Source organism: Protopterus annectens, chromosome 12.part0 (genome assembly GCF_019279795.1).
Source record: "Protopterus annectens isolate FY-2018-M chromosome 12.part0, PAN1.0, whole genome shotgun sequence".
Lineage (NCBI taxonomy): Eukaryota > Metazoa > Chordata > Ceratodontiformes > Protopteridae > Protopterus > Protopterus annectens.
This window is the reverse complement of record NC_056746.1, coordinates 892,422,832-892,447,646: the sequence shown is the minus strand read 5'-3', so window position 1 is coordinate 892,447,646 and position 24,815 is coordinate 892,422,832.

The window sequence follows — 24,815 nt, the reverse complement described above, 5'->3', positions numbered from 1 at the left end:
CCGGGTTCTTCTTTTTTTTTTTTTTTTTTTTTTTTAATTATAACAAAGAAGAAGAAGCAATGAAGGTCTTCCTTTCTCTGTTGCTACCTCTTCACAACCCTGATGTACTGCATAAGCATTAGAGCACAAGTCCCATACGCATGCGCAGTACATCAAAATAAGGCAGCAGTATACCACCAGCCACTGAAGAACAGTAATGCATCATTATACAAAGACATTATTTAAGAAAAGTAAGTATTTTTTTTTTAAATGATGTCATTGTATAATAGCAATAACTGCTTGTTGTGGTATATTGAAATTTACCTACAGTTGGTTTTATTTAATCACTCGGGGCTTCACTGTCATGATTAAACCACACCAACTGTGGGTAAATCTTCAAAATACCACAACGACATCATCAGTTACTGCTATAGGATGGTTTTGTTTTATATTGTCTATATAAATACTGCAACCTACATGATCAATTTCAGATGTATATTGCGTGCAAAATTGCTAAAAATATTTTTGGAAAAGTCTGGATGGATAGCAATGTGATGATAAGCATATTTTAAATCTAAGGTTACTAAAAAAACTCATATGAGGAAGAAGGGGTAAGAGGTTTTGAAGTGAAAGCATTTTGAAGTTGGGCATTATCAAAAACTGGATTAGGAAAAAAGGTCCAGAACTGGTCTCAAGGTATTTTATTTCTTCAGCACCAGAAAGATTCTTGTATAAAAAACTCTTCCTATCTGGGAAGGAGGTACTATTTCTATTACCCTGTGAGGAAGCATGTGCTGTAGGACAGGAGAGAAAAGAGGGGTTTGGTCTAATGGATGTGAAATAATTCCCTGGAAAAAAGGATTTCTTTCCACTGCTATCTGTGACCCTCCTGAACCAGTCTCAGAACCTATTTGCTGCCACAAAGAGAAATAGAGATTCAGACTCTTTCAAAGGGATAAGGGACTGCCAGGGTGGGCCATTTGTTCTGGGGGAGGAGTCCTGCTTTCTTTTTGAAACCTCCCTGGCAATGTTTTCTAAATGTCTGCTTACCAGCATTTTGTGAGACTGTTTTGTTTTTGCCAAAACTGGATGAAGGAGGAGAAAAACCCTTGGAAATTTTGAGAAGGGCAGAAAAATCTGAAAGATTGCTTCTGCTCTGCAGTACAAGGTCCAGACATTAAATCTCTATCTAAAGGTGAATTTACAATCTTATTTTTTACATTCTCTGGGACTGGGGTGTTCTGTGAATACAGCCATGAAAATCTCCTCAGCACAGTACCAGTGGCAATAGCCCTTGATGTAGTATCTACAGAATCATAAACACACTTGACATGAGAAATAAAAGAAAACTATAATAATAACTAAACCACACAAACAGATTTTTCTCCACAGGAAGGAACTACAGATAAAACACTCCCCATACTTTCACAATTAGTCAGAATAAACTTTAACATATGAGCCTGACAATTCAAAATTCTAAAAATCAAAGTTGCAGAAGCATACACCTTTTCCCCAAACTTATCAATTGTTTTACCATCCTTGTCAAAAGTGGAAGGATTAGAATTTAACAAAATACTTGGCAAAAGCTAGACTAACTAAAGCAGTGGTTGCTGGGTCAGGTCTGAGATCACTGCATTGAAATTTGAAAGACTGAAGAACTGTGTATATTGTATCTGCTTTCTTAGGTGCAGCAGGCTGGCTATCAGGGAAACCACAGGCTGTGGCAAACACACCCTCCAATGCTGACAGCAGTGTGTTTGGGGGTAGGAGGAGGTTCCTGGAATTCCAGTTGTAATATTTCATTGTATTTCCTGAGGTACTGAGAAACCTCAGTATTATTTCATAGAAAATACTGGCACATTCTGGAAATAGTCACAGAGAGACAGAATCCTTAACAGGGAGATTCAGATAACATACTTTCCACTGTGTCTGAATAAAATATCTAAGGGATTTAAATGGTATCTGCCCCATTGCATTTCTCTCCAGATTCAGTTCCTTGAATATCTTTAGGAAAAGAGGAATCCATTTTTCTCTTACCAGAAACAACTTGATAAGAAAGGTCAATAGCCTGTAGAAAATGCAGTGGAACTAGAGTAGGATAAAATACATGTTTAGCTTTCTTTCTGACAAGAAAGTTAGGGCAAACTGGATTTTTAATAGTAGCTAGAGCTTCCCTAGGGATGAGCATCATCATTCTGGTTAAACAAGAGCACCTTCCCTGCCCCTTCTCTCAACATTGGCAAAAGTTGCTCTCCCTTGCCCACTGAGAGTACCTCAACAGCTGCAGAGCATGCGGATAACACCTGGTCCATAGTGCATGTCAGGGCCAGATCCAGCACTAGGTGACCTAGGTAGCTGCCTAGGATTGGCTGGGGGCCCACAGCTTCACTATAAGAATAAAAAAAAAAAATTCAGTAAGTAAGAAAAAAACCTGGAATCCTTCTGTAAATGCAGTAAGCATTAGGACCTCATGAGAGAACTTCCTTACCTCATGACTTCCATAAGCTCCAGAAAACTCCTCATTAGGGCAATATCCTAACATCATCTAAATTCACATAGGAGATTTAGAAGTTGGATACAGAGCAACAGGGGAAACAGAGTCAGAGCACAGATCTGTTCTGGTGAGTACATAGGTGCTCTTTCCTTTAGAGCAGATGAAAGTGTGTGAGTGTGTGTGTATGTGTGTGTGTGTGTGTGTGTGTGTGTGTGTGTGTGTGTGTGTGTGTGTGTGTGTGTGTGTGTGTGTGTGTGTGTGTGTGTAATGTCCCATTTGGGACAATTTCTAGTTAAGTGACTTCTCTGAGTCAAACCTTAAACCTTAATAATTAAGTCATACAAGGGTCTTCACCCTCAACATCAGCTGCCAAGTCTCCTTTAATTTTAGTTATTTATTTATTTATTTTTTTTGCTAATCACTGAGTATTATAGTTTGTCTATATCAGTTGCAGAGTTTCAAAGCTGGGTTGTTCATTGACTGTGGCACAACAGGTAGCACACTTCCATTTGGTGCTGATGGTGGTGGGTTCTCTTCCCACAAAAGATATATTGATTGCTGACACTACTATGTAGAATAAGGAGGGATGGGGTTGCTACACCCTTGAGTGTGTCCTCCTTTAGATGAGATGCCTAATAAATATGAATCTGTTATCAGTTTGCTATCCATTCCTTATTTCAGTATTACCACCTTACCAATTTTTTTACTGTAATGTATGCAACTTATTCATCGAGGGCAGCAAAGTTGCTTGCAAGCAGCAACCTCTTCATTAGTTACAGTTTTCTTTAATGTGGATTATAGAGATTGTACATATTAACTGATATTGGTGGATTGTAATGACAGAAGTTTGACTGTCCTTTTATGGTTGAAATGTTCTGAAATGAGTAGTTTTGTCATTATTGGTTCATACGTTTTGTTTCATTACATATTAGGAAAATGTTTAAAACAACAAATTTAAAACCCATTCTAACAAGTGGTGTTGTTGTGGTGCTGTATTATGCAAGGAATATAATTTAATACAATCAGGAAGGTAAATAAAAAAAAAAAAAACACATGCATGTAAGGTCCTAAAAATATGTGCAAGGGACCTATGGTTTGAAAACAGCCCAAAGATAAAATTAATCCACCACTGACCAGATGCATATTCTATGAATGTGGGTTTCAATACAGTTTCAATGAATATGAGCTTCAAGGGTAGAGAAGTTTACTGTTTGTGCTGTCTGTTTTCCTTGTGAGACTGTATTGTTTTGTTTAGCAAATGGCTATCATTGTTTGAATTTAAATTAAATCCAAATATCTGTAATCATTGTAGAAGTAAAGGAGAAAATAATATGTACGCTGACAGGTTTGAACAGTGTTTAATGTAACTGGGGAGAAGCAGCCAAGTAATGACACTGCAGGAGAGCCCAATCCATTACCCAGCCTAGAGCCTCATTTGACCATGATTCGGCTTTGGTGGCTATATAGGCAGCAGCAGAGGGTTCTGGGGAAAAGATGAGTTATCTGAGGAATTAGCTTTAGCCTCAGCAGAGCCACCCATCTGTGAGTGAGGCAAATTGCAAGCCTGCTGTGCTGGCAAAAGCTGTTTAGTTAACTTTTTCTTTTTGTGGATGGAGGAAGGTAGAACCTAGTATAATGGTGCGTATGCCATGCAACCCAAAAATACCAGTAATCCAAGGATAAGGTCCACATTGTCCCAGGCACTACAAGATGTAATCCATCCATCCTCAGCCTCTTTTTCTCATTTTGCACATGGGGTCAGGGTGTCACTTCAACAGTGGCAATCATCTTGAGCCAAGGTTTACACCACCAGGTGGATAGCCCTGCCTCAGTAGGTCATCTGTACTACTCACTCACACCTACAGCAAATTTAGAGTGTCCAATCCACGTAATGCATGTCTTTGGAATGTGGAAGGAAACCAGAACACCCAGAGGAAACCCATGCAACTGCAGACAGGACATGCAAACTCTGCACAGAAGGCATCCCCAGCTAAGAATCAAACTGGAGAACCTGTTGTTGTGAAGTGACAACACTAACTGCTGCAAAACTGTGGCCACCCTACATACCTTGAAATGAGCCAGGAGCAACAAGCACAATAAAAGTCATTCTTTATTCAAAAAATAAAAATGTTAAGCTCTTTCGTTCCTGCAACTCGGGACTTCTTCAGAACAGTTGCAAGATCTAAAACCCTTGTTTATATGCTCTGCAAACTTAGTAAGTAATTAACATTTCAACCAATAATTCAATAAAACAATGACATAATTACATTCAAAATGTTATGTCTTTTGGCTTTTCCCGATTATGGGTCGCCACAGCAGAACTCCGGTCCGCTAATGATTGGTAGTTGATTTTTACATGCCGAGTTACCAGCCCTGATGCACAACCTTCAATGAAGGTATGCCCATTCGTGCATGTCTTCACGCAGAAGACGCTCTAGCTGAGACTCGAACCAGACAGCGTCTTACTGTGAGGCGACAACGCTACCGCAGCAACCTCCAAGCAGTATGAATATATACATTTTCAAAGGTAAATGTATGTTTAAGCAGCACCCAAAAAAACGTATAAAGATGTGCACGTACTTAATATATAAATGATTAAATAAAATAAAAGTGAAAATGTAAGTGCATTAAAAATAAGACCACAAGCAAAAGCTTCATCATTTTGAAGCCCTCATTTTTAACACTGGGTGGATTGAAATCTGTTCATTCAAGCCAGGAAATGTTGTGGCACCTAATCGAATTTGCCACACTAGTTCATGATATTCATTTCTATTCTCCCACTAACCTCCCCCAGTTCTTGGGTGTACTAGTTCCAAAATACTAAATTCAACTAGTAAATATTTATTAGGGAATCTTTATATAAAACATTATTAGTATTCTGTTTTTTAATGTCGTATAGATGTTCATATAGCCTCCTTGCTAGTTTCCTCTCAGTTTTGCCCATGTAAATTGACTGACACTGTTTGCCAATAGCCATATAAACTAGTCCCTTTATTTCACAATTAACTTTCTCAAAGGTCACTTTAGTGGTGCAGCGGTTATTCAAAACAATAGATACCTGGTCAAATTACACAAACTGCATATCCCACAATTCAGTGTCCTTACTGGTGTCACAGCCTTATCACACTATAAAATGTTCTTTATATTATCTACTTTATAAACAAAATGTGGACTTTCTCCAACAGTTTGAAAAATGTTATCATCAGCTTTTAGTATAGACCAGTTCTTATTGATAATATTCTTCACAAGTGAACTAAAATTGTTTTATTTAATAAGCCATGGAATTTTGATAATTAAAAAACGTATTACCTGGTAAACTTTGATTTGTAGAATTATCTAATAGGAGAATATATTTGACTCCTCTCCCCCCTACTACCTCATCCTGAATACCTGAAAGTAAATCTCTCGGGTACCCCCCCTCAAGAAAAACATAGATTTCATTCTGTCCAGTTCTTCCTTGAACATATCATCCTTTGAAACCATTCTTGCTGCCCTAATAAATTGTCACTTAACAAGGTCTTTCTTACAAAAGAAAGGGTGACAGCTATTATAGTGCACATTGTTTGTATCTGATAACTTGTTGCAGTTAAACTCTTTTTTCTAGAGGCTCCTTTAGCTGTTTAAAACTTTCATTTAAAGGCTCACTGCTGCTTTTCAGCTGTGAGAAACATTTCTGCAATTTGTTTCCCACCATCCCTCCCTGTTGGTATAGTGTTTTTATAGTTGGTGGCTTTGCAGTTGCCCGCCCCTAGTGTAAATTTGATCTGGGACCCTCCTCCCAGACTAACGTTATTACTTCATTCTACCCAGTACAGGGAGAACATTTGAGAAGGCCAATCAGCTTAGTTTCTGCTACTCCTTTCTCTCTTTCCACTAAAAAAAAAAAAAAAAAAAAAAAAAAAATTTCTAAGCTTGTTTCCTGCCTTTCCTGTGGGTAGTCTAGCCTGGATATAGATTTGCTGTGTCCAGGACTATTTGTAGGCTTCTAGGGCCCAAGCCTTTCTATGTTGGAGGGAAGCCTTCTAGCTTAATTTTGTTTCTTAGAACTAGCCAGTTTTTTGTTTCAGCACTTGTTCAGAACTTATTGTAAGCACTAAATAAGCTATAAATTACTACAGCACTCAACTTTCCTCACTGTCTAGAGGAAACAGTTTCTAGTACTTAACAAATAAGCACCTATCCAGGCATGTCTAATGGTCAGCCCCCCGGTGTTTTCTCCTGTCTACCTGATGAATCTGGGCATCTTGGGGCAATGCAGTAATTGCCTCATGTACACAGACGACCCTCTCCTCCTACCACCCAACACTACAACCTGTGAGAGATGCACTTATATAGCCAAACTGGAAGCAAAGCTCTCTTCACCCAAGACTGGACTAGACAGTCAAGAGGAGAAGGTAAACACTTGCACCACACCACACTCAGCACATAGTCCCTCAAAACCTACACCACCAAAACACACACATAGAAACACAAAACACACACTTACATTTGCGGAGGCTCTCAGTAAAAACTTGCCCAAGCAACAGGGACCTCCAAAGCAGAAACACAAGCAAAGCACAACCCAAATGACACATAGCCCACAAACTCAGTGTGCCACTCAACCACAGCCTATAAGGCATAACAACGTACCCAACACTGCAGTCAAAGGTGACTCTATAGTCAGGCACACTGATGTTCCACTCACCAGGCTAAACAAGGAGAAAGTTACTGTCAGCTGCCTGTTGGGTGCCAGGATCCGCCACATAACGCATGCACTCAGGTCACTCCACAACAAGTACAAATATGACTCTGTCATTGTCCATGTTGGTGTGAATGACCTGAGACGTACCTCCTTGGACTGCATGAAAAGGGACATGGAGGAGCTGTCTGATCTTGTAGCCCAGGCAGGTATGACCCTAGCCCTGAGTAGCATCCTGCCATCACCCAGAATGATACCACAGTACAAGGACAAAATGATTGACTTCAACAATTGGCTAAGCTTCTGGTGTCATTCTAAGGGGATCCAGTATCTGTCTGCCTGGGATGACATGATCGACAAGACACGATGCTTTGCCAGAGATGGCCTGCACCTGTCATCCCTGGGATTCCGGATACTGGCTAAGGCTCTAGCCACCCCTAGAGTGCCTTTTTTAGGCAAGGTTCAAATGACAAATTCACCACCCTAACAGGTACAGGCAAGAAGAATCTGAGGGCATTGCTACTCAATGCTAGAAGTCTAAACCTCAAAATGCACTTTCTCGAGGCACTCCTTAAAATGGAGAACATCGACATCTGTCCAGTGATAGAGACCTGGTTCAAAGCTCCAGAGAGTACCCCTGCATTACCAGGCTATAATTCATACCGCACCTTTCGGCCACCTAACCTGCACCGAAACACTAAAGGCGGAGACGTGTCCATATTCATTAAGGATATCCACACCTCCAGGCTAGTTGCTCAGCATAATGCATCCGAGATTATCCAAGTGCAACTAACTCTGGGCAAATCCGCAATCCAAATTGTAGCTTGCTACAGATCCCCCACCATGCCCCAGGATTCCCACTCCTCATTTCTTAATACACTGGAAAATATTAGGGTACAACCTAACACCCTAATAATGGGCAATTTCAACTACCCTACCATTAACTGGGAAAACTACTCATGTACCAACTCTTGTCCTCAATATTTTCTGGAATTCATAAATTCCAATGCCATGGATCAACTTATCCACACCCCCACCAGGGGCAGCAATATCCTAGACCTTGTTATTACCAACATGGGCAACCAGTGCTCCATAACAGAGGTCGATTCCTCGTTGGTCAGATCCGACCATAAGCTAATCACCCTAGACATCCACATCCATCCCCCACCCCCCATTAGGGAAACCACAGTAAAACCTTTCTCCAAAGCCAACTTCATGCTTCTTAAGACAGAAGTGGCAAACTTCACGACACCCATGCTAATGGACAATAGAGGTATGACTGCTGAACCCTACACAAATGCACTTTATAAGCACTTACATGAGTGCATGGATCATGCAATCCCTAACAGAACCAAGATGCTATCCTCCAAAAAAAGGAAGCCAATCTGGTAGTCCCCTGCCATAAACAAACTGTACAACAGAAGGAAGAAACTGTTGCAAAAAAGAGTAAAATCCCATGATTGGAGGAACTCCCTGGTAAGCTTCAGTAAGAAGCTGAGATCCCTCATAAAATCCTCCAAAGCTAGTTATGAAAACAAAATCACCACTGACTCTAAAGACAACCACAAAGCATTCTATAGCTATGAAAAGAATCTCAATGGCAACACTCAGATCTGCTCTGAGTTGCAGCACAATGGCACTAAATATACAGAACCAACGGATATTGCCAACATCCTAGCAGATAGGTTCAGTGCTAACTTTACCCCTCTGTCATCCCCTAAAGGGCCCATCTCTATACTAGAAGAATGCAAAGTTCCTGTAATCATGGCTGCACAGGTAAAAAACACACTATCCAAAGCCAAGAACACAGCATCCATGGGACCTGATGACATCCCAGGCTGTGTTCTACATGAACTACAAAACGAACTGGCACCCCACCTAAGTACCATGTTCAATCATAGTCTCACCTCAGGCTGTGTGCTCACTGAATGGCGCACAGTGACAGTTATCCCACTCCACAAAGGGGGAGCCACCACAGACCCCAGAAACTACTGCCCCATTAGCCTAACGAGCCTGGTCTGCAAGGCTATGGAGCATATCATCATGGAACTTATAAACAATGACACTGGTAATCTCCAAACTCAGGACCCCACCCAGTTCGGGTTTGTAAAAGGCAGATCATGTCTCCTAAACCTGATAGACTTCTTTGAAGCAGTCACCAAAGCTGTAGATGAGGGTAAGGTGGTTCACACAGCCTATCTAGATCTCACCAAGGCTTTTGACACCATCCCCCACTCTGGAATTATAGATAAACTCACAAAACTAGGTATAAATCCCTATTTCACAAGATGGGTTGCCAACTGGCTCACTGACAGAACCCACACTGTGAAAGTAGCAGACTCCAAATCCAGCTTCAGACCAGTGACAAGTGGAGTACCACAGGGTTCAGTCCTGGGTCCTCTCCTATTTGGTATCTACTTCTCTGAAGTACAGGCCAACACAGAAGGTCTTTGGCTAACGAAGTTCGCAGATAACTGCAAACTAGGAGACATAATCAAAACTCCAAAAGATGTGGAAATCCTACAAAAGGGCCTTGCTGAGACAGATGCCTGGTGTCAAAGCCATGGCCTCAAGCTCAATGCCGAAAAGTGCATTGTCATTCCTTTTGGTAAAAACTCAGTACCCATGAGCTACCACATAGGTGGTAGTCTACTTAACACCGAAAGTGTGATAAGAGACCTTGGGACACAGGTGGACAGTAGTCTCTCCTTTGATAATCACATCGCCACAGTAGTCAGGAAATCCTTCTATGTGGCACACCTCATCACAAAAGGTTTCTCATCCAGGAAAAAAGAGGACATTGTTCCCCTCTACTCGTCACTCATTAGACCCATTATAGAGTACAATGCCCCTTTTGGTACATACCTCACAAGACATCTACAACAACTGGAAAGGACACAGAAATACCTCACAAAGAGGATTACCAGCCTCAAAGAGATGCCCTATGCAGACCATCTCAAAAAACTGCAGCTTTACTCCATTGCATATCGCCTACTCAGAGGCGATCTCTGCCTAACACACAAAGCTATGTCAAACCCAGAGCTTTTAGACATGCTCCACTTAAAGAAATCCCAATCCCTATGAGCTACACACTCTAGGGACCTAAACCTCATCACCACAATAAACAGAACATGCTGGAGGGATAGATTCCTGTCCCAGAGACTTCCCATACTCTGGAACAAACTACCTATCTATGTCAAACAAAGTTCCTCATTAGCACTGTTCATGAAAAATCTTGATGATTGGATGGGAGATAGGAAATTCACCCCAGGGATCACTTCTGTGGCTCTGCTCGACAGTGGCACAGGAAAATAATTTTCTTGGGTGGTGAAAGCCAGGGTACCTTTTGGCTAGGCTTATATAGGCCCTAGGGCCAATAGCCTATTACCTACCTATGAACCTATGAACCTATGAGTCTGACAAGGTACTCTTTCTATAAATATTAGATAGCAAGTTGTTTCCCTCAACAGACAAATTAACCTACAAATAATGCATAGACAGGGATGTGTATTTGAGTATACTTTAAAAATGAAGTTGCAGTTGTAATGTACTCTAAAAATATATCATTATCATTTGCACTTCTCTGCCAGACAATAAAAATGCCGTCCAAAAACCTACAATAAAACATTTATATGCATCAGTCCATTCTTGCCTTCCTGTTAATTTCCTACCATTTTAGAAAAAAAATCTGATTAACAATATCCATATATTCAGTTGTTATATATCCAGTGACTCCCCCCCCCCCCCAAGTCCTTGTCTGGCTTTATTACCATTCAGATTATGAATTATGCAGCAGTGATCCTACTATTTAAATATATATCTGCTGCTGGTGTGTCTTCACACAGATATACTTTAAGCTGAGTTGTAGGGAAGCTGCTACAGATGCAGTCTCCAAGTCATCATTTCCTCTTGTATTCCAGAATCATAGCAGGTATGGATAATTTCTTCATTAGTTAAATTAAAATCCTTCAAAAAGATGGCCAATATACTTTGTTTCAAGTTCTGCCATTATCTCTCTGTAGAAAATCCAATAGCTCTTCTCCAATCACGCCTTATATTAGTCATTTTAATCCTGTTATATTTATCTAACTGTTACCTAGGTAACCCACTGAGGTACAAGCACCTGTTCCCAGGATAACCTGAAAATACTGTCTTGTTATGTGACTCACTCAGTGTTATATAGGTTTTGATTGGAGACTGAAGGACTATAGAATAAGATTTATTAATAGCTAACCCTCTATGCTAAATTGCCACTCATTATTTTTTGTTTGTTTCTTTTTGTAACTAGGTAAGCTAGCGGTTTGATATAAATGCACCATTTTGTTTAAATGAATTGCACAATTACATGACATGTGACCCAAAGCGCAAGGTCTGTAAAATGTGGAATGTTTACAACTAATAAGGAAAACTGCTAAGTTATACATACATTCTGCAGCAAGATGTTTAGGCAGTGATCAAAATTAAATCTTAATTAATTATATTTATTTATTATGTGAATGGTTTCTTTTATAGTTATTTCTGTGGCTTTTCCTTCGTTTGTGTGTTGCCTTTTTTCTCATTTTACAGTTTTAGTAGTGACGTTATTAGCTATTTGTTCAGTGTTTTGTATAACTATTTTTAATATGAAATTTACAAATGGACACTTTGTTTTATATATTTTATAATTCTGCAATAAAAATATGTATGTTAAAACTAAATGTTAAAACTTCTAGAGTACACTCACTACACAGAGTTTACTCAACCAAAGTACCTTCTTTCACGTGTGCAGGATTTACTGGTATCTGCATTGGTTGATATGCTGTGGAAAATCTAAGACTAATGTCCGTCCGAATTTGTGCAGAACAGAAGTAGCATCTTCCTTTACATGTACATCTATGTGAGGGTGTATTCATTTTAATGGAGAGTTTTTTCAAGGCAGATGTTTCATGTGTAATACAGAAACGTAACCATATTCTCATTCCCAAACAACAACTGTGATTTATGTTGGTTTCTGTGGAATGCACTTGTCCTGACGTAGAAGGTATATGAGATATAACCTACTTAATGATTCTAAGTAGATTCCTAAGCTAATGGTACACTGGAGATTGCAGTATTTTTATATCATATTGTATATCTTTCTCTTGCTTCTTAAGATTTATAATTGAGATAATTTTATTTATTTATTTAACATTTGTTAACTGGGAAAGTCCAACTTGGAACAAAGCCAATTTTCAGCAGAGGCCCGGGGAGAAAGGCTCCAGATAATGCATCTGAAAGGAATGCTAAGCTGGCTTCAGAATTTCTAACATCAGGGGTTCCTTCCTGCAAGCCATCACACCTTCTAAGATATATGGCATAAACAAAGGTTCTGTGTCACTTATATACTGGAGGAAGGCACTAGGACTTTTAAGCCATGAAGAAGTGTACATATCAGAACCTTTATCAGTCTGGGTTTCTTTGTTACTGTGATGCTTATTGCTAGTGGATACCTATATTTTCACCTTACTGTAGTTAGTAAGCTGACTAAAATGTGCATATCAAAGTATTCTGGAGGAGCTACAGCTGCAAGACAGCAAGAGAGTTAAAGGAAATGGAATGTTCCAGGCCTAATATCTCAGGGACATTTGATTTCATATTAAAATCGTATCTGTTTTGTATTGCAGGCAGAGCACTGGTTAAATACGTACGGCCAGAGCACTGGGAAAATACAGATGGTTATCAAATTCCTAGTATCTGTCCAAAGAAAAATGTAAAAGGAGACAGTTTGGGTGTACTTAGGTTTTAAAACAATACAGAGGGGTACTAATCTGCTTGAAAGTTTCTTTTCTGTATTGAATGAAATTGTTTGTTGTGCTTACCTTCTATATAGATTCTGAAAGCATTTAGAGTGGTATTCATTGTTGTGTAAACACATAAAGGCTATTTGTGCTGTCCAATAATGAGCAAAGCAAAGCTGCAGTTCATAGAGGACACTTACACTAATGCCCAATGACCGGGAATGAGTATAAGCAAATTAAGTCATACTGAAATGTATATGAGAAATGATGTAAAACTGTGAATGCTAATGAAGCCTTCTTTTCCTACTTGCAGTTCATATTCAAAGTTTCATGCTTTACCACACCGTCTGCAGATTCATTATAAAAGGCGGAGTTGTGCCTGTTCTGTCTACTTTGCAATCTGCAGTGATGCTATCACTTGCTGCTGGCCTTACTATGTCCTGGTATGAGCTGCTTGTCTTGGCTGAACTAAAACCATTCGCGACCAAGGGCACTCACTGACAAAGGCAGAGGTATAGGCAGTGAATCACTCATTGTAATTTGGCAATAAAGAGATACTTGATAGGTTCAGAGTGGAAAGGGATATTGTAAGGGAGCATATATGTATAGTCCCTACAGGGGCACTGACAGGATATGTGTTCTTCCTATCCTTGTAGATACAAAGATATGTATAGCATCCAGGCAGGGCACAACATTCTTATAGCTGGCACACTAGCTCACCCTATCGCCTCTTTCTGCATGGTAGGATGCTCAGTGGTCATCTTGTTGGTAAGTAGAAAAATATTTTTGTGTCTTTTTTATTTTACTTAAGTAGTTATTTGTGTATTTGTGGTAAAATATATTGTTGAATACTAAACCACTTTTTCTTTGTTTTTTCCTTCCATCCACCCACCCCCCCCTTTTTTATTTCAGATGATGCTCGATATCCACTGGCGCCATGGCTTATGACATCAGTGAGAAATCAAGACAGGCCTATCGTAACCCTGCATTGTCATTGAGAGGATCTTTGGCCTCTTGAAGAGTCATTTTAGGTACCTGGATGAATCTGGGGTGCCCTTCAGCATGACCCAGGATGTTTATGGCATGTTACATTCTGTACAACATGATCATGAACTGGTTTGATCGTGAAGTGACCCATCAGTCCTACTATGACTAATGGCGATCAGCTGGCAGCAGTAATAAGGTATCCCTTGCAGCAGGCTTATACATGGCATATATTTGTACACATAAAGAAGTGGTGGCTAGTCCAGAACTATAGGCAGTGACATTCAGGTTGTTTCCTTTCTTGTATAAAAACACACACAGTATAATTTATGCATGTAGTGATATCAATGGGATATGCTGTGTAGTTCATGCTCTACTGTCACTAATCATCACACATTCTTTAATATCTTTAAATAATTATTTTTTTTATTTCAGAACAGGGTACTCATATTAGTGTTTGTACAAGTCATGCCTGAGTGCTTACTGAGTGTTCAGTGATGTAGTAAGGCATTGTATAAGGAATAATCACATTTTTAATTGCTTTGCACAATACATTCTACAGAGGTAGTGTACCCAGGCATGGACATACTGAATGTCCTACAACTAGTAGAAAGTGTTACTTCAGTATTTAACATGACTTTGTACTTTGCAATCGAATGAAAAGTGTAGTTTTTTTATATTATGCAATATTTCCTCAGTTTGAAATATATTGTTTGTCACGGTACTACACATCAGATTATTTCATTTGTTATACACAATAATTTGTGGCCTCAGAGACAAAAACATCATCATTTATGCAATGGTGAGAGTAAAGTGGCAGCAGTGTTTATTTATATGGCAGGATACTATTTTCATCTTTAATTTTCTTATTAGTGTTTCCCTGAATACTTATGTATTACTACTTTTAATTTGTGCATAACATCCAGCTGTAACAATGGTAATGCATAGAGCATTATTGGTGTTAATGACAACAATCTTATCCAATCTTATGTTATGACATACAGCTGTCTTTCCACAGTATCCAGAGGTTTTAACAAGTGCTGTTACAGGAATGAAATGTATACAGTTAAAAAGTGTCCTAAGTCCTTCTCCCTTTTTTATTTTATTTAATAAATTATTCCCTTAGAGTTAAACATTGACATGTGTGTTTGAAGGTCATATTGTAAGTAGCAGAAATGTCACACTTGAATCACAGTAGGCCAAGGTCAAATGTGCCATACACATCTCCTGTATGTGATAGTGCAAGTGATTTTCAAGAGAAGCTGTCATGAGAGCTGAATGGTGACTTTGTCCAATGTTGTGATCTGCTTGATACATATGATGCTACAGACACTGATCTGACAGTGCTATGGGACCAGGACCTCAAACGGGAGGTTTTTGCTAGGCGTAGATGAACACTGTCATGGCCTGCATGAAATCTGTTTGCTTGTTCCCCGTACTAATTACAGCACTTTCTTGAGAACCACTTGTAATCTCATGTGATCTAACTCCACATGTCTAGACAGTACCCCATCCTCTTGCCCTACCAAGATTGGCTTCTACTTGAGTATGGTAAGACCTAACTAGTGCATGAATGGAGGCAGCCACAGATGCTTGGTGCGCCACTATACTATGCATCAGTGTGATCATGACATTATCTCTACTATGGGCCATTTCCAAGTTGTGCTAGAAATCCTCATGTATCCCCTGGATGACTCTGATCATTTCCAACTGACTCTCTGTATTACTGCTCAGAGCCCTAACAATGTCATGTCACATTTGCTGCTGAGCAGCCAATTCTTTAGGTGTTTCTTGGGACAGATGTGACAAACTCCTGTGCTTGGTGCCCCTTTTTAAAGCTATCACTATGGACAGTGTTACCTCTGAATTTCTGCCATCATCCTGAAAGTGTTTGTCTGGTTTTGGCGATATTGGTATAGACGTGCATCAGTTCTCCTCCTGTACAAGTATGAGTGTAATGTCAGCATGAGCTTCACTTTCTGATGCACTGTCACTTCCTGCAGAGTTACTAACATGTTGTGGAGTGCGAGATCCTGCCATTAAACTTGGGGTCTGCGTGCCACTTTCCTCGTGTTGCACCATAAATATAACTATCATCATCATCTTCTTCAACAGCTATTCTGCTGCTGCTGATATCCCCTAAATTTATCGGTATGGTGGAACCATTTACTTTTGCTGCTGACCCTGTAAAAAATTATTTGTAATTATTTCCAATAAAGAAGTAGAATATACTACTATATGTTTATTAAGGAGGTGTGGGGTACATTTACCGTGCCCACTGCCTTCATTGTAATTCTACACAGATGTGAAAGGCACACCCATTAATAATAATTGTTGTGTGTTTCATGTAATTGTTCCATGTTAGCAATCAGTTCTCTGTACAGATATATGTTATACTTTTTAAACCAACCTTCCTGAGCAGGCAAACATTGCTTTGGCAGATGTTGGTAATCGTCAGTGTCTACACAACCTCTGATTATTCCATTGCCATCATCTTCTGTGTTACAGTCATCTTCATGAATGGAGTGGAGGTATTCTTCATCTGGTATTGAAGGGATAAGTGTTGGAGGCCCCCATATTGGTATGGGCAATTGCATTCTGCCTCGCCTTGGATCTAACACATCCTACCATATCATTTACCCTCTTTTGCACTGTGTTAACATGCAGTCCCTTCCACTGACTGCATTAATGTCCATTACAACTTGATTCCAGGCTTTTGTCCTCTCAGTTTGTTGGGGCCCCCCTTTACCAAACAGATGTTTGCTATGGTGAATACATTAACAAAAGTAAGGCATGCAGTTTATTAATAGAGCCATCCTGACCCAGGCCCTACCCTGTTCTTACATTCATAATACTGTTGTTTTTCATTCAGCAGTGGCACTTTGAAATCTCACAACAAAACATCCTTGCCACTTAGTTCTTCACAGTTAAATCACTGCATTTCCACCTTATATGCACAATCACTAAATGATACCAAAATAAATGATTTTTCTCAGTAATCATTTCCACTGCTTTTGCAATGATTTTCCATTTGCACATTATAGCTTTATAGTATTCATTAAAGCCATTGTAATATGTCCATCAAATCAGTCAAACATTTCTTGAATTGAACTCAGTAATCTTATATCATTTTGAACTGGTTTGTATTCATTTGCAGTATTTCAATTATTCTGGTTATTTTAAAAAAAGTCTGTGGTTTCCCAAGTCATTTGCCACTTAACTTGAGTGATTACAAGGGAATATGGTGGTGTTAAACTTATTCACGTAAGTTCAGGATCATTTATGTATTTTGTTTGCAAATTAGACCCTTTTATGGTTATCTCTATGAATTGCAGTAATATAACTCATGCATGTAATTAGGTCTCGGCTACTCATGAACCCGAACTTGGGTTCATGTGAATGAGAAGGGGATAGCAGTGGAGCCCACAGCACTCCTCAGCAGTCTCCAAAATGTCATAGGAATGTGAGGACAGCTTATATCCTGACCATGTTTGGAAAAGGCAGAATGGAATGATGTGCATGTTTGTTTGCACAACCATGAAGTATCATCCGTGTCCATCTGACATGATCAGACACACCTTATCACCTCAAAGCACTCAGCATTTACTCAAAGCTGTTACACACAAAGGAAGATTTATTTCTGGGAAAAGCATTCCCGTCCCCCAAAAAAATGATAATACTTCTGGTATACTGCATGAGGAATGTATAAATGATATTTAGATATAGTACTCCAAAAAGATAGGAAACACAATGGGCAGCAGCAGTAGCAATTCTAAGTAAGATAAAAAACCTGATTTCATTAATGACTTTTATCCACTGTGTAAATGAAATATGAATGCATTCTTTTAAAAGCCATGTAGGTGACAAAGCATTTTTGGTAAAACCAAAGTTGCCATTAATAATAGTACCGGGTTTAATGCATTTGCTTGTTAATTGGGTTTGGTTAGAATAATATCAACCCCCAAAGGGAGTTGTTCTAAATCTGTCAACCACAGCCCTGCTCATGCTTTCTTTATTCTGGTACTAACACTTTAAATGATGGCAGCACCTATGAAAGCATGAGGCTGAGCTGGTTAGATAAAAAGACCAAAATAATGCTCTACCTTCTGAGTGACTCAAACCTGGATAAGATCCAGGCATGCATTAGAAAGTCTTACAGGGAAAAAAATCAACATCAGGCATGAGTTGGATGAACCTCTGTCACCCCTGACAGGGATCACCTTCTCTGGCCCCCATAGTACACAGAGGTATGATGACCTACAGAAGCATAGACCCGACCAGCTGGCTGAGTGGATTGACCAGGTAGTGGTAAGAAGACAAGAGTTCTATAGTACATATTATTATTTATTTGTTTGCTTGTTTTTTTGTTTTTTTGGGTCATATCAAACATAGGTTTTAAAAAATAAACAATGAGAAGATTTCATAATTGAAGGAAGAACTATTTATCTATAATGTTATAATAATACAAAATAAAGCATTATGTAATAAAATAATTATTTATATATATATATATATATATATATATATATATATATGCGGTGTCAAAGCCATGGGCTCAAGCTCAATGCCAAAATGTGCATTGTCATCCCCTTTGGTAAAAACTCTGTACCCATGAACTACAACATAGGCTGTAGTATACTTAACACTGAAAGTTTGATAAGAGACCTTGGGACACAGGGGGACAGTAGTCTCTCCTTTGATAATCACATCGCCACAGTAGTCAGGAAATCTTTATACGTGGCATACCTCATTACAAAAGGTTTCTCATCCAGAAAAAAAGAGGTCATTGTTCCCCTCTACTCATCACTCATTAGACCCATTATAGAGTACAATGCCCCTTTTGGTATGTACCTCACAAGACATCTACAACAACTTTAAAGGCCACAGAAATACCTCACAAAGAGGATTACCGGCCTCAAACAGATGCCCTAAGCAGACCGTCTCAAAAAACTCCAGCTCTACTCCGTTGCATATCGCCTACTCAGAGGTGATCTCTGCCTAACATACAAAGCTATGTGAAACCCAGAGCTGTTGGACATGCTCCACTTAAAGAAATCCCAGTCCCTCTGAGCTACACGCTCTAGGGACCTAAACCTTGTCACCACAATTAACAGAACATGCTGGAGGGATAGATTCCTGTCCCAGAGACTTCCCATACTCTGGAATAAACTACCTATCTATATCAAACAAAGCTCCTCATTAGCACTCTTCAAGAAAAATCTTGATGATTGGATGGAAAATAGGAAATTCACCCCAGGGATCACTTCTGTGACTCTGCTCGACAGTGGCACAGGAAAATAACTTTCTTGGGTGACAAAAGCCAGGGTACCCTTTTGGCTGGGCTTGTATAAGCCCCAGGGCTGATAGCCTAGTACCTGCTTATGAACCTATGAACCTATGAACCTACCTATATATCTGTAAATTACAAATATGCATCTACATGAGTAAACTTGCAACTATTTTTTCATCTATATAAATGTATGCTTTTATACTCAAATAAAAAAGTTGCTTTTCCACATAATTTCATTTACAGTACATATGTTACTTTAGTTTGTAGTTGAAGTATATCTAGACAGTTTTTGTAAACAAAGAATTTCCTTTGTGTAGGCAAAAATTATTTATTAGTATAGTAATTGTACAGGACAGTCATTTCTTTCACAATATTAACTGCACTTACAAGCACCACACCCTAGACAGAGTGGAGGTAGGGGTAAGGAGTGGTGGTTGCAATCTAAATGATTGCCTTACACATAGTATAGTGACAAATGACAGTTGTATTACTTCTGTATATATTTTAAACAATCCCTTTATATACTTACAGATATTAAGCAGAAAATTATCAAGGCATACATTATTGTCCTGAAGTATATGTACTGCATCCATCACAGTGTTCCATTTTGTTTAATGAAGGTTGACTATAAAGGAAGTCGGTTGCTGCATTTTTCTGTGATACATGAAACTGTAACTTTAGGTATATAAACCATAACAGTTTAAAGCAGAACTTGGATTGAAAGTGTATTGTAAGATTCCAGAAATACCCCTCAATCAAATAGACACATTGTGTACACATATAAAAGTGTAAAAACTTGAAGGAAGATGCAGTCCTAATATTTACAACTTCAGTTAAAGGAAATATTGGCATTTCCTGATTTAATTTCTATAAGACTTTTGGGTTTCAAATACCATGGTGGGACTGGACCTCACTCTTAAGTCAAAGCACGATTAAAGTTTGTGAAATTAGTATTGTTCCAGTCTTTAATGTTACCCAAAAGTGTCTCTTCACTGCACCCACAATGTGCCCAGAACTGACTCCTTCTACAATTCATATGAAGTTACATGTAAGGTAGAATATCTAAATAAGAATGTAAATTCTTTTTAATTAGACCCATTGCTCCTACTACTATAGGAAATGTGTGGGTATGCTTCTTCCACATTGTCCTTATTTCTGCCTGCAAATCCTGATATTTTATGACTTTGTGTCTGCACATAAGACACCATAATCTCTAGGTGTAGCAATTTCATTAATCAATGCTACTTTTGTCTTCTTTTCATGGACTACTATATCTGGTTTTCTATCAACTATTTTTTGAACTATTGGTAATGGGTGATCCCATATGATATAAACTTCATCATTCTTTATAATGCTTTGTGGATCATAATTCTGATGCTTCTCATCTACTTCAGTACTGTAATGTTGGCACAATCCCCAGTGAAACAATCTTACCACATTATTATACCTTTCAGTATACAGGCCCTCTGCCATTAGTGTATCACACGCAGCAAGATGTACAACTTCTTCCAGTTCTGCTTTCAGAACCTGCATTTGTCTGTTTCTTCCACAGGTTCAATGGACAGTAAACATACATGTATGTAGTCCACTGTCCTCGAACGCTAATATTAATCTTTCATCTTTTGGTTTAAATTCAACTCTCCTTAACCATCCTGTGTCAAATCCTGATCAGCATGAGGTTGTCCAGAAGTTTTCTATACTTGCAACTATATGTATGCCTTTTCCACATTTCTTGCCATCTTATACGATCCTTCTTATATTCTTTCATTTGTTTTTTGGCACATTCAGTTGCTGCCTGATTTTTTTTATCTACTTCTGCTTTGGTTTCCATTCCCACTTGACACCGATATGCTTCTGCTAAACTAAACAGGGAAGTCATCTTAGATTTATTTTCCTTATGTTTCAAAATGTTCACTATGGTTCTGTTGAGTTCAGCAGATATTTATGCAGTCCTACGACTGCAGATCTATACATGCAATCAGTTTTGATGTGGCCCGTACCTCCTTCAGAACGGGGAATATATAATCTTGATATGCACTGATTTTTACATATTATTGCACTGATTTTTACATATTATTGCACTGATTTTTACATATTATTTGATAAGTCTGAAGCATTTTTCTTGTTTTCCTATTCAACTGATCCAATACCTTTTGAGGGCAAGTCAAACACCCCAAAACTAAGTTAGAACAAGGAAAGCAAATTGGTTTATAGCTTCGACTTTGTTCCTAGATATCAAGGCTGTTTTGAATATTAACTTTAGTCATCTAAAATATTTCTTACTGAGTTTTTATTTTTTTTGCATTTGTTCATGTTTTATTGTCAATCCTTCATCAATTCCCAAATATTTATACCCTTCCTCCTGCTCAAGTTCTTTAATATCACAGTCCTGTCCCAGACTGATATTTTCTTTGTGCTTTAAATCATCCACAAAAACAAGATAAAAAGTGTTTACACTTTGTTGCTGTTTGAGAGCCAAGTTGTAACCATGACCTAATCTGTTAAGTACACAGCATAATGGGTTAAAGGCAAGACAAAAGAGTATTACTGACAAAGAGTTACCCTAGAATACCCCTCTTTGAATTTTTTATCCATAAGATAAAAATCTGTCCTTTCTCATATCTTAGCTGCAAAGTGGTTTGCCACTGTTTAATGGGCACTGTGTCGTGGTCTGCTCTAATACTGTCTATTGCTTTTATCATGTCTATCTTTCTAAATATTTTTGTTGACCTGTTTCCTCTACTACACTCTTCTAACAGTGACACTTCTTGTAATATTGGCACAGTATGAGAATTTAGATGTGAAAAAAAATAGTTAAAGAAATAAATAGATATACTAAGCAGCTAGAACTGTAACCAAAATGCATTGTAGAGTACTAGTAATCAGATTGAAATGTTAAGGAAAAAAGGTAAGAGACAGGTAAACAACGTGGTCTTATATCTGTACTACCTAGCTGAACAGGAGACTACTTATAGCAAAGGTCAACAGAAATGCAGAGTAAAAGGATTATCTGAAGATGCTGGTAAGTATGAATAAAGTAGCATTCATTCTTTAACTGATTTTACTTTACATATAACTGGAAGTATTTATAAAGGATGGTAAATGTTGGCCTACCATGCTTTCTGTGCAATGTTGCAACCAAATCTATATGAGGCACAAATATGAAATGCATTATCATTTATTATGTTACTATCACCAGACCGCAACTGTAAACCCCACCACAGCTTAATAGCAAAGCACTCATTCTTCCCATGTATGTATCAGCTATTCAGCTCCTCCCATATCATTCTTCTCATGTATCCATAAGTACTTCCCATATCATTTTTCCCAAGTATCCATAGGTACTTCCCATATCATTGTTCCCATGTATGCATAAGCACTTGCCATATCATTCATCCCATCTATCCATAAGTACTTCCCATAACATTTCTCCCATGTATCCATAAGCACTTCCCATATAATTCTTCCCATGTATCCATAAGTACTTCCCATAACATTTCTCCCATGTATACATATGCACTTCCTGTGCATTTTGCCTTCATTCAGTAAGGATTTAATAAAAATAAAATTGATTGATAACGATAAATTGAATGATGTGTAACAAGTGTGAATTTATTGTGTGTATTTCTTCTTAGTCACCCCCTTCTCTCTTTTTCATATATAAATTATGCATTCTTTTGTCCTTTATTTTATTTCTCTCACGTTTCTGTTCAATTTATTACAGTTCCAAATTCTTCAGGAGCAGCCCAGAAAGTGTCTCCCAGGTAAAGGAAACTTAATTCTCTGCTTTTCCAGGGAGGTCCTCACAGGATCAGGTCCATGACAGCAGTCCTATTGGCACCGTGGCATGTGGCAGCCTAGCAAGCCTTACTGAACAGGGGTTTCTGATTTGGATGAGGACATGGTGGAGCAGGTTATGAGCAGATGTCTTCAGTCAACTGAGGCTTCTCTGCAGCTGGTGGAAAATTTGCACTCCCAGTAGGCACTGACCACTGAGCAACCACATGCCCCTGAATATTGGTGTTCTCCAATGTAACACCACCTGGCAATGGAGACATCTCAGCCCCTGTGGACCAGGGACTTTTGTTGGGCTGCACTCATTTTCACCCTCTTCCTTTCCTTATCTTCTCTCCTACATCCTCTTCTCAAGTTCCCACCCACACTGCCCTCTTATGTAAAAAATCCAGCCTCTTGATGGGTTCCTTCCATGTTTCCTTTTTTGTTGTGTCTTCACCTTTTCACCTTTCCCATCTTGCCCTTTCCACTCTTTAATGAATACAATTTGGCATCCACATAAGAATACCCCTATATAAAACATTAAAACCCTTTATTTTTTTAATATTACTAATAAAAGCTGGAGAGTCTGCCAATTGCCTTAAGTCTTTCAATCGCTGCAATATCAATGTTATACTAAGACTACATCTTTCTCATAGTTCATTGCATATACCTTATGCTTTTGCGATAAGAAAGTGTGCTTAGCAAAATGCCTTCACATTTACTTAGTGCAAATATCCTGCACTTACTGTATTTGCATATAGATGTCGTAGCACTTTTTGTAGATACCTGCTACACAGGTGCAAAACCCATGACTATGAATGCCACCCTTAGTTTTCCTTTGGCTAGATCAGCAGGAGATCAAACCTCTTGTGTGCAATGTCTTTCAAATGATCTGTGCAGCTGACAGCAAGCTTGTACTGTGATTTGAAATAATTTCTGCATTTTTCTATGTATTTGTCTTGTTTTAAATATCAAAGCAGCCTAAACTGAGGTTAAAATGATGAAAAGATCGTCCCTCTGTATGCAGCAAATTAAAGAAATCTTATGCAAAATCAAACTGTGTGCCAGAAATTTATAAAATATTAAGCAAACATTAAAACCCAGTTCTGGTTTCATAATTATACCATTTTAATGATCACAGTGTATCAGTTAACAGATTTGTGGCAATTAGAGGAGAACAATAAATAACCAGAATTCTGTAAATTCCGATGGTTTAAACCCAAAGCCTTGTTCCCTTGAGTTAGGTTATGGGAAACTGGCTGCAAATATTGTAATAATAAAATTGTGCTTTCTTGCAGTCCTTAAAAAGGCAATGGAAGAGAAGACGAAAGTGTGCTCCCTCCCCTCCCCCATCAGTAATTCTGACCTGAGTGAAGCTGAACCAAACAATAAAAAGAGCTTCAAATCAGGAGGATTTAGATAAGCACCTGAGGATGCAATCTTTTCTGATCTGCCCTTTTTGCTTTTTCTGTGGAGACTATGCTTTTGAATCTGATTTTAGATATGATTATGTATCACAGTGATGCACTCCATCAGGCAAGTTTCTCATCAAAAGACCTCCTCAGATAATGAAGGTGAAAAAATATTTATGCTTTAAATACTATTTCAGAAGATGTTTTCCATCATGCTGCTTATTTCTTTGAGTAATCAGCTAGCTGTATTGTAATGATTCCTAGTTAAGTGGAATATTTCTGCACAGTTTTTATATTCGGGCTGAATAGTGTTTCATAATGAGATTTTGCTTTTTATCAAGTAAAAGCACAGTGACTGTTTTCTTGTTGTGTACTCATTTCTCACTAATTCTGTTTGCAGGGTAACATTAATGCTCCTTTAAGTCTTGTCCCTTGATAGTTTTTA